This window comes from Trichechus manatus, unplaced genomic scaffold (genome assembly GCF_000243295.1).
Source record: "Trichechus manatus latirostris isolate Lorelei unplaced genomic scaffold, TriManLat1.0 scaffold00071, whole genome shotgun sequence".
In the NCBI taxonomy this organism is placed as follows: Eukaryota; Metazoa; Chordata; class Mammalia; order Sirenia; family Trichechidae; genus Trichechus; species Trichechus manatus.
In genome coordinates, this window is record NW_004444007.1 from 3,167,176 (window position 1) to 3,178,112 (window position 10,937).

The window sequence follows — 10,937 nt, forward strand, 5'->3', positions numbered from 1 at the left end:
TAGAGCAGTTTCTGTTTCCTGAACCTCTTACTGGTACACTGAATCACATCAATAATCTAAATTTAACTCAGATTTTCACCAGTTAGAATTTTATCTGATAACATATTTGCTAACTAAAAGTTTCCATCTATTTATCCTGATGCTCAATTCTCACTTCAGATACTCTCACCAAAGCTGGCACTCACTTGATGATTGTTACTTGAAAAAAATATTGTTATCGGGTCATCTTCTGTGTTATCTGATTCAAAAATGATAATTGATTCCTCCTGACATAAATCCAGCTTTCAAATCAATCTAATACAATATTCATACAAATTAATAAGATGTTTATAATCAATTCAAAATCCTTTTGAACTTTATATTACTTAAGCATATATTACCTTCCAGCATAGCTTTAGGAAACTTAGATGCTAGTATTGCCACAGGTGAGGGCAAAGCTTTATTTGTCGACTACTTGGATTTGGAATATAGGTTCCCTTTAAGTTCTTTCTTAAGGCTACTTAGCTAAATCAAAGGGAAATAGCCTTGAAACTAATTTTTCATCAAAATCTAAAAATACCAAATTACAAATTCCGGAAGAATTTCACTTACATCTATAATAAGGCATCAGCATTAAATTATTCATTGATAAGTTCTTTTGTTATCTCCGTTCTTGGCATAAAAAATTATAGATTGTGTTGAATATGATTATTTTCTCTTTAAATGTGTTTCAGACACTCATTGTTAATACCCTTATAATCTGACTTTAACCATATTTTGAAAGTTCAGATTGCAGAAAAACCAAAGTTTAAAAAATCTGGCACCAGAGGAGGCAGGGCCAAGATGGCAGAGTAGTCAGATGCTTCCTGTGGTCCCTTTTACAACAAAGACCCGAAGAAACAAGTGAATCAATTGTATATGAAAATCTAGGAGCCCTGAACATCAAAGACAAAGTTGAGGAGTTGGACTGAGCAGCAGGGGGAGGAAGAGATGGTTCAGAAGCAGCAAGGAGTTGCCAGACCTGACCTGGCCAGCACCGGCACCCTTGCAGGCTGGATCAGCTAACACACGATGGTTGAGGCAAACAGTGGCTCTTGGGATGTGTTTTCCACACCAGGAGAGATTGAGTGGCAGAAAGTCTGCTCAAGCTTCCATAACAAGTGAGAAATGCCACTCCATTGGCGAAAGATGACTACAAGCATCTAACCTACCACACAGATCAGAAAAAAGAAACTCTTTTTGGAAAGTACCTCTCTCCTATTTACCTGCCCCCTCCCTGCTCTGCTCCGGGTCCCAGTCCAGCTCCAGCAAAGGCGGCACCTCCTGGACCAGAAGTAGGACCCATCGTACTCCCTGAGCCATTCTCTTGGCTTGGGAGAGAGAACAAATTAACAAACAGGAAAAAATAATCTGTCAGCAACCCTAAGCTGGGAACTCAGGCAGGCAAATTCCTTTGCCTGGGCACAGGCATACGGGGGCCACGAACTTTGAATGCCTTTCACCCCTGCATAGACTTGTATGGGCCCATTTCAACAGCATAGGCCCTCATTAGCGAAGTACAACAGGGAATATATCTGAAGACTATTTTCATCTGTAGCAGCTGAAAGGGGGAGTGGCAGATTCATGACATTTGACACTGCTTTGCCCATTAAGCAGGCTCCTCACCTACCCACATCAGGGGCCTGAGGATTGGTGGCTCCACCCCCTCCACCTAGCCACCCGCAGCAGGGGTCCAAGAATAAGTGATGACTCCCAGTCCTTACAGCCAACAGCATTGGGTGCACATAGTCCAGGTGCAAAATCCACCTATCTACGAGCCCCAGGGAGTGGAAACACCTTCCACCCAGACACTCAGGGACAGCAGTCAGCCCCCTTCCTTGATCAGTGCATGACCCCCTACTGTAGCCAGATACCTGTGCCTACTCCAATCACCCTTGCCTGTCTAGGACTGTAGGTGAGAGCCTGCACCATACACCACACAAGAAAAGTAAATGGACTCCTGGTCTCACATACCTAGTAACAGCTCTAGCCACCTGGAGACAGGATGTGAGAGCTTCAAAGATGCCAGTAATCAAACTAGCTCACACAATAAGCCTATTTGGGCATATCAAAACAAAACAAGAAGCTAGAATACAGTAAGCAGACATAAAATAAATATGATAAGTTATTGATGGCTCAGAGACAACAGTCAATATCAAATCACATAGTAAGAGGCAGACCATGATGGCTTCAGCAAGCCACCAAAAGAAAGAATCAAGAAACCTGCTGGAGGAAGAGAACTTCTTGTAATTACCGGAGGTAGAATTCAAAACATTAATATACAGAACTATTCAAAATATCAGGAAGGAGATCAGTCAAAACACAGAACAAGCCAAGGAACACACAGACAAAGCAATAGAGGAATTTAAGAAGGTTATACAAAAGCATAACAACAAGTTTAACAGGCTACAAGAATCCATAGAGAGATAGCAAACAAATTCAAAAGATTAACAATAAAATTTCAGAATTAGACAACTCAATAAAAACTCATAGGAGCAGAATTGAGGCAATGGAAGTTGGAATTAGACTGAAGATAAAGTACTTGACACCAACTTATTTGAGGAAAAATCAGATAAAAGAACTTAAAAAAATGAAGAAACCCTAAGAATTACGTGGGAGTCTATCAAGAGGAATAACCTACAAGTGACTGGAGTACCAGAACGGGGGATAACAGAAAATACAGAGATAATTGTTGAAGATTTGTTGGCAGAAAACTTACCTGATATCGAGAAAGATGAGAAGATATCTATCCCAAGAAGCTCACTGAATCCTACACAAGGTAGATCCGAAAAGAAAGTTACCAAGACATATTATAATCAAACTTGCCAAAACCAAAGATAAAGAGAGAATTTTAAGAGAAGCTAGGGATAAATGAAAAATCATCTACAAAGGAGAGTCACTAAGAATAAGCTCTGACTACTCAGCAGAAACCATGCAGGCAAGAAAGCAATGGAATGACATATATAAAGCCATGAAGGACAAAAGTGCTAGCCAAGAATTATATATCCAGCAAAACTGTCTCTCAAATATGATGGCAAAATTAGGGCATTTCCACAAAAAAATAGAAGCTTAGGGAATTTGTAAAAACCAAACCAAATTACCAGATACTAAATGGAGTCCTATGTTTAGAAAATCAATAACATCAGATAACAACCCAAGACTAGAACACAGCACAGAACAACCAGATATCAGTCCAGATATGGAAGTCACAAAATTAAATCAAAGCTAAAACACTGAAAATAGGGAAACAGAGACATTGTATGTAAAAGATTACAACATTAAAAAAAAAAAAAAGGAACTAAATAATGTAGTCATAGATCTTTCATATGGAGAGGAAGTCAAGGTGATATCAAGAAATAAAAGATTGGTTTAAACTTAGAAAACGGGTAAATGTTAAGGTAACCACAAGGGAAACTAAAAATCCTACACATCAGAGTAAAAAACGAGAAAAACAAAGACTCAGCAAATTCAAAATCAACAACAATAAAAAAGATGAAAAGAAAATACATAAAGAAAAACGACTTAGTACAGAAAATTAAGTGGAACAAAGAAACTGTCAAAAACAAACAAAAAAGGACATCAAAATGACAGCACTAAACTCATACCGATCAATAATTACACTCAATATAAATGGACTAAGTGCACCAATAAAGAGACAGAGAGTGGCAGAATGGATTAAAAAAACACAGTCCATCTATATGCTGTCTACAAGAGACACACCTTAGACTTAAAGACACAAACAAACTAAAACTGAAAGGATGGAAAAAAATATATCAAGCAAACTACAATCAAAAAAGAGCAGGAGTGGCAATATTAATCTCTGACAAAATAGACTTTAAAGCAAAATCCACCACAAAGGATAAGGAAGGACACTGTATAATGATTAAAGGGTCAATACACTGGGAGGACATAACTATAATAAATATTTACGCACCCAACGAAAGGGCTCCAAAATACACAAAACAAACTCTAACAGCATTGAAAAAGAAATAGACAGCTCCACAATAATAGTAGGAGAATTCAACACACGACTTTTGGTGAAGGACAGAACATCCAGAAAGAAGCTCAGTAAAGACATGGAAGATCTAAATGGCACAATCAACCAACTTGATCTCATAGACATATACAGAACACTCCACACAACAACAGCCAAGTATACTTTCTTTTGCAATGCACATGGAACATTCTCCAGAATAGACCACATATTAGGTCACAAAGCAAGTCGTAACAGAATCCAAAACACTGAAATATTACAAAGCATCTTTTCTGACCATAAAACCATAGAAGTAGAAATCAATAACAGAAAAATCAAGGAAAAAAATCAAATACATGGTAACTGTACAAACCTTGGTCAGAAACTACTGGGCTAGAGAAAAAATTAAGGATGGAATAAAGAAATTCACAGAATCAAATGAGAATCAAAAAACATCCTACCAGAACTTTTGAGACACAGCAAAAGCAGTGCTTAGAGGTCAGTTTATAGCAATAAATGCACACATCCAAAAAGAAGAAAGGGCCAAAATCAAAACATTAACTCTACAACTCGAACAAGTAGAGAGCAGCAAGAGAAGCCCTTGGGCATCAGAACAAAGGAAATAATAAAAATTAGAGCAGAATTAAATGAAATATAGAATAGAAAAACAATTGAAAGAGTTAACAAGACCAACAGCTGTTTCTTTGAAAAGATCAACAAAATTGATAAATTGTTGGCCAAAGTGACAGAAGAAAAACAGGAGAGGAAGCAAATAACCTGAATAAGAAATGAGATGGGTGATATCAGAACAGACCCAAATAAAATTAAAAGAATCGTAACAGAATACTATGAAAAATAGTACTCCAACAAATTTGAAAACCTAGAGGAAATGGCCAAATTTTTAGAAACACACTACCTACCTAAACTAACATAAACAGAGGTATAACAACTAAATAAACCTATAACAAAAGAAGAGATTGAAAAGGTGATTTAAAAACTCCAAACAAAAAAAGCCCTGGCCCCTGATGGTTTCACTGGACAATTCTACCAAACTTTTAGAGAAGAGTTAACACCACTACTAAAGGCATTTCAGAACGTAGAAATACTCCCAAACTCATTCTATGAAGCCAGCATAACCCTGATACCAAAACCACGTAAAGACACCACAAAAAAAGAAAATTACAGACCATGAACATAGTCACAGAAATCATTAACAAAATTCTAGTGAGTAGAATTCAACAATATATCATAAAAATAATTACCATGACCAAGTGGGATTCATACCAGATATGCAGGGATGGTTCAACATTAGAAAAACAATCAATGTAATCCATCACATAAATAAAAGACAAGAACCACATGATCTTATCAATTGATGCAGAAAAGACGTTTGACAAGGTCCAACATCCATTCATGATAAAAACTCTCAGCAAAATAGGAATAGGAGGGAAATTCCTCAATGTAATTAAGGGCATTTATACAAAGCCAGCAGCCAACATCATCCTAAATGGAAAGAGTCTGAAAGCATTCCCCTTGACAACGGGAGCCAGACAAGGATGCCCTTTATCACTACTCTTATTCAACATTGTGCTGGAGTCCTAGCCAGAGCAATAAGGCTAGATAAAGAAATAAAGGGCATCCAGATTGGTAAGGAAGAATTGAAAGTATCCCTATTTGCAGATGATATGATCTTATATAAAGAAGACCCCAGAGAATCCACAAGAAAACTTTTGGAACTAATAGAAGATTTCAGCAAACTATCAGGATACAAGATGAACATACAAAAATCAGTTGGACTCCTCTACACCAACAAAGAGAACTTTGAAGAGGAAATCATCAAATCAATACCTTTTACAGTAGCCCCCAAGGAGGTAAAATACTTAGGAATACATGTAACAAGAGACAGAAATGATCTATACAAAGAAAACTACAAGACACTACTGCAAGAAACCAAAAGAGACCTACATAAGTGGAAAAACATACCTTGCTCATGGATAGGAAGGCTCAACATTGTGAAAAGGTCAATTCTACCCAAAGCCATCTACAGATAAAACGCAACCCCGATCCAATGCAATCCCAATCCAAATTCCAAGGATGTTTTTTAATGAGATGGGGAAACAAATCACAAACTTCATGTAGAAAGGGAAGAAGCCCCAGACAAGTAAAGCATTACTGAAGAATAAGAACAAAGTAGAAGGCCTCACACTACCTGATTTTAGAACCTATTATACTGCCACAGTAATCAAAACAGCCTGGTACTGGTACAACAACAGATACATAGACCAAAAGAACAGAATTGAGAATCCAGAGGTAAATTCATCCACTTATGAGCAGCCGATATTTGACAAAGTCCCAAAGTCTGTTAAATGGGGGAAAGACAGTCTCTAACAAACGGTGCTGGCGTAACTGGGTATCTATCTGCAAAAAACTGAAACAAGACCCATACCTCACACCACACACAAAAACTAACTCAAAATGGATCAAAGACCTAAATATAAAATCTAAAATGAAAAAGAACATGGAAGAAAAAATAGGGACAATGCTAGGAGCCCTGATATATGGCATAAACAGAATACGAACCGTAAGTAACAATGCACAAACACCAGAAGACAAATTAGATAACTGGGAGCTCCTAAAAATCAAACACTTATGCTCATTAAAAGAAATCACCAGAAGAGTAAAAAAACAATATAAAGACTGGGAAAAAAAATTTGGGCTATCACATATCCGATCAGGGCCTAATCTCTAAAATCCTCAAGATACGGCAAAACTTCAACCACAAAAAGACAAATAACTGAGTTAAAAAATGGGCAAAGGATATGAACAGGCATTTCACCAAAGGAGACATTCAAGTGACTAACAGATACATGAGGAAATGCTCACAATTATTAGCCATTAGAGGAATGTAAATCAAAACTACAATAAGATACCATCTCACCCCAACAAGGCTAGCATTAATTCAAAAAACAGAAAATAATAAATGTTGAAGAGGTTGTGGAGAAACTGGAATACTTATACACTGCTGGTGGGAATATAAAATGGTACAACCATTTTGGAAATCAATTTGGCATTTCCTTAAAAAGCTAGAAATAGAAATACCACAAGATCCAGCAATCCCACTCCTTGGAATATATCCTGGAGAAATAAGAGCCATCACACAAATAGATATATGTACACCCATGTTCCTTGCAGCACTGTTCACAATAGCAAAAAGATGGAAACAATTAGGTGCCCATCAACAGATGAATTGATAAACAAATTATGGTATATTCACACAATGGAATACTATGCAACAATAAAGGACAACAATGAATCCTCACGAAACTTCTCATAACATGGATGAATCTGGAAGGTATTATGCTGAATGAAATTAGTCGTTGCAAAAGGACAAATATTGTATGAGACCACTATTGTAAGAACTCAGGAAAAGGCTTAAACACAGAAGAAAACATTCTTTGATGGTTACGAGGGTGGAGAAGGAGGAGAAAGGAATTCATTAACTAGATAGTAGACAAAAATTATTTTAGGTGAACGGAAGGACAACACACAATACAGGGGAGGTCAGCACTACTGGACTAAAACCAAAAGCTAAGAAGTTTCCTGAACACAACCAAAAACTTCGACAGCCAGTGAAGCAGGGGTGGGGGTCTGGGGACCATGGTTTCAGGGGACATCTAGGTCGACTGGCATAACAAAGTTTATTAAGAAAATGTTTTGCATCCCCCTTTGGTGAGTGGCATCTGGGGTCTTCAAATCTAGCGAGCAGCCATCTAAGATGCATCAATTGGTCCCAACCTACCTGGAGCAAAGGAGAATGAAGAACACCAAAGAAACAAGGAAAATATTAGCCCGAGAGACAGAAAGGGCCACATAAACCAGAGACTCCATCAGCCTGAGACCAGAAGAACTAGATGGTGCCTGGCTGCCACCAATGACTGCCCTGACAGGGAACATAACAGAGAGTCCCTGATGGAGCGGGAGAAAAGTGGGGTGCAGAACTCAAATTCTAGTAAAAAGACCAGCACTTAATGGTCTGACTGAGACTTGGAGGGATGAAGACATGGCCCCCAGACTCTCTGTTAGCCCAAAACTAAAACCATTCCCAAAGCCAACTCTTCAAAGATTAGACCAGACTATAAGACATATGATACTCATGAAGAGTGTGCTTCTTAGCTCAGGTAGATACATGAGACTAAATGGGCAGCTCCTGTCCAGAGGCGCGATGAGAAGGCAGAAAGGGACAGGAGCTGGTTGAATGGACACAGGAAATCTGGGTGGAAAGGAGTGTGCTGTTACATTATAGAGATAGCAACTAGGGTCACATAACAATGTGTGTACAAATTTTTGTATGAGAAACTAACTTGAACTGTATACTTTCACCTAAAGCACAATGAAAAAAAGGGAAAAATAAGAAAGCATGCCCCCCCAAAGAATAATCTGGTACCAAATGAAATATTTATCAGATCTGTTGCTAAATTAGACCATTTTAGGGCTTTACTATCCAATGGGATTTTAATATTTGATCAATACTGGTATTAGATTTAACATATTTTTATAAAAACCTTTCCATTCCATTAATTTCTGTCACCAACACAGGACATAAATAACACAACCAGAATGGTAATTTAAGGATGGGCACTCTATTAACCATGTATTCCACAACAATTCTAACAACCATAAGACCCTAGTGTCATACACTATGAACATTTATTTCATAAATGTTCATCTGATCTTGACTGGGCTCCCTCCTGTGAGTTATGTAGGTGGTTCTGTTGATCTTGACCAGACTTGCTCCCATATCTGGGGGTCAGCTGGCCATGTAGATCTAGGATGGCCTTGGCTGGGGCTTCCAGGACAACTTGGCTCTGCCTATCTGTTTCCCATCTACCAGCAGCGTAGCCCAGGTGCAGTCTCATGGCAACTGCAAAGAGCAAAAACAAGAGCAATTGCATAATTACTTTTCAAGTCTTTTTTTTTTTGGTCACTGTTGCTCTATGCAACTGGCCAAAGCAAGTCACACAGCTGACCCAGAGTCAACGTGGGAGAGCATAAAATGTTACATGGAAAAGGGTGTGCATACAGGGAGGGGTAAAAAACTAGGACTATTAACACAATCAGTCTACCACAAGCAATTCTTAATGTCCATTTATCCCCCTAAACTATGTACAAATCCATAAAGCAAGTGGGTACAATGAAAAGTATTAAAACCTAAAGTAAAAAGATAGTGACACATTTGGAGAAATATTCACATCTCTGATATACAAAGATCACCTTCAAATTTATAAGAAGATCATCATGAAGCCGATGATAAATTCCCAAAGGACAGGAACAGAGAGTTCATTTGAGAAGAAATACAGTAGTGAACAGATAGATAGAACAAATGTTTATCCTCATTTGTGATCAAAAACATTAATTAAAGCTAAGCTAAGAGAGAATTTGCATTTAATAAGTTAGTAAAATACAAAAACTTTAATCGAGAACAAACAAAACTGATTAGATCCCTCTCATTTGGAACATAATATGGCATGTGAAATAGAACACAACATTATATAAAGACTATTCTAACAACTATATAAAATACATATTCATAAGAGCACAAATTAGAAAATAATTAAATTATAATAATTAGGTGGTAAAACTATGAAAATATTTAATTTTTCAAAATCTTTATTATTGCATCATTTTTCCGTTAAAAAAAGTAATACGGGCATGAGAAAAGTAACTTGGAACAAGGAGACCTAAGATCTAGGATTTTGGGAGCACACTGTTCCAACTGTCTTGTGGAAGGACCTCCTATCTGCATACAAAATAGCTTGGAGGTCAGCTAGAACTTTGGTGTCTTGAATGTCCTTTCCTGAATAATCAGGGGTATCCTCCCCCTCAACTTTTGTCTAATATATACTTCTGAAAAACCATATATGTAATCTTAAAAAATTAGAAGATATTTCAGCGGGAGAATTTGGCCTCAATCTTTAGGAATAAGAATTCCCCACAATATAGTTTCTACAAGAGCAATTTTGAAAGCACAGATCTCAACATTTTCACTCAAATTTATTCATTCTCTTTTGTTTATTAACATATATAAATAATATGATACAGATTCATGAACTCTCTTCCTATATCATAACAAATAGGAAGAGAAACATCTTCCTTTATGCTGTGGACATAGGTTTATCATCATACTCTATTTAGCACCAATAAGAAAAAGCTACTTACTGATTGTGAGGGAAAATATTATAACAGGGTGTACTTCCACATAAGGACAGTGGAAGCGAGTGGCATCTGACTCCCTTAGAAGCTTGGTTTTTCCATCTCAATTGAAGGATCTATGCTTATGAATGTCATGGGAAACCTTTAAATAAAAGTAGAGAACCTTCTGGATCTATATGATAAAATGCAACATAGAACCGGGCAGAGGGCCTCAGGTTCAAAGGATGCACACTCCTAGCTGTACTTTCTTGGTGGCATGAGGTCCCTGTTATGGTTAAAATTGTGTGTCAGCTTGCCTGGGCCATGATTCTCAGTGTTTATATGTGATCACTCCCATGATTGAATATGCTGTGAGTAGCCAATCAGATGAAAGGGAGTTTCCTTGGGGGTATAGCCTGCATCTGAATATAGGCAGACGTTCTGGCTTTTGCTCACTCTGGATCCTGCAGCTGCCTCCTGTCGTCTCACCTCCCGTTCTTGGGAGTTGAGCTGTCAGCTTATCTGCCGAACTTGGGATTCCCTGATCTTCACAGCCTGTGAGCGGAGACTTGCTCTCTGACCTGCCTATCTCGGGCTCTCCAGCTTTTGCAGCTGCGTGAATTGGGAGAAGCCTCTACCCTGATCCACGGACTTGGGACGTTCTAGCCTCTACAATCCCGTGAGCTGTTTCCTTGATATAAATCTCTCTATGTCTATATTTATACGACTTTACTGGTTTTGCTTCTCTAGAGAGCCC